Source organism: Arachis hypogaea, chromosome 5 (assembly GCF_003086295.3).
Source record: "Arachis hypogaea cultivar Tifrunner chromosome 5, arahy.Tifrunner.gnm2.J5K5, whole genome shotgun sequence".
NCBI lineage: Eukaryota > Viridiplantae > Streptophyta > Magnoliopsida > Fabales > Fabaceae > Arachis > Arachis hypogaea.
Window position 1 is genome coordinate 61,128,606 of NC_092040.1, and position 1,299 is coordinate 61,129,904.

A 1,299-nucleotide genomic window follows, 5' to 3' on the forward strand; every position below is an offset into this window, starting at 1 on the left:
ATTTCAAAATCTTTTTCAAAAATCACTTGATTTCTTTCCCACTCTTATTTTCGAAAATCAATTAATGTTTTTCAAAATGTTTTCAAAATTCTTTTACTTAATTTTCGAAAATTACCTTCCCTCCTCTCACATCCTTCTATTTATGGACTAACACTATTCCTTAATGCAAAATTCGAACTCCTTCTTCTTTGATAAGTTCGAATTTTCTACTTCTGTCTTCTACTTTTCTTTCCTCTGACACCTCAAGGAATCTCTATACTGTGACATAGAGGATTCCACATTTTCTTGTTCTCTTCTCTTTCATATGAGCAGGAACAAAGACAAAGGCATTCTTGTTGAAGCTGACCCTGAACCTGAAAGGACCTTGAAGCGAAAGCTAAGAGAAGCTAAGGCACAACTCTCTGTAGAGGACCTAACAGAAATCTTTAAACAAGAAGAACCCATGGCAGCCGAAAACAACAACAATGCCAACAATGCAAGGAAGGTGCTGGGTGACTTTACTGCACCTACTCCCAACTTTTATGGGAGAAGCATCTCTATCCCTGCCATTGGAGCAAACAACTTTGAGCTTAAGCCTCAAGTAGTTTCTCTAATGCAACAGAATTGCAAGTTCCATGGACTTCCATTGGAAGATCCTCATCAGTTTTTAACTGAATTCTTGCAAATCTGTGACACTGTCAAGACTAATGGGGTTGACCCTGAGGTCTACAGACTTATGCTATTCCCTTTTGCTGTAAAAGACAGAGCTAAAATATGGTTGGATTCTCAACCTAAAGAAAGCCTGGACTCTTGGGAAAAGCTAGTCAATGCCTTCTTGGCAAAGTTCTTTCCACCTCAAAGATTGAGTAAGCTTAGAGTGGAAGTCCAAACCTTCAGACAGAAGGATGGAGAATCCCTCTATGAAGCTTGGGAAAGATACAAACAATTAATCAAAAAGTGTCCCTCAGACATGCTTTCTGAATGGAGCATCATAGGTATTTTCTATGATGGTCTCTCTGAACTATCCAAAATGTCTTTGGATAGCTCTTCTGGAGGATCTCTTCATCTGAAGAAGACGCCTAATGAGGCTCAAGAACTGATTGAAATGGTTGCAAATAACCAATTCATGTACACTTCTGAAAGAAATCCCGTGAACAATGGGACTGGTCAGAAGAAAGGAGTTCTTGAGATTGACACTCTGAATGCCATATTGGCTCAGAACAAATTATTGACTCAACAAGTCAATATGATTTCTCAAAGTCTGTCTGGAATGCAAAACGCACCAAGCAGTACTAAGAAAGCTTCATCTGAGGAAGAAGC

General features: G+C 39.0%; 1 non-coding gene across 1 annotated transcript; it reads right to left on the reverse strand.

Moving 5' to 3' along the window:
• Positions 1–847: 847 nt before the first annotated feature.
• LOC112805097 (small nucleolar RNA R71) lies at positions 848–955 on the reverse strand. Its single transcript, XR_003203707.1, has one exon. It is a non-coding gene; the product is annotated as a small nucleolar RNA R71 (small nucleolar RNA).
• Positions 956–1,299: the final 344 nt, after the last annotated feature.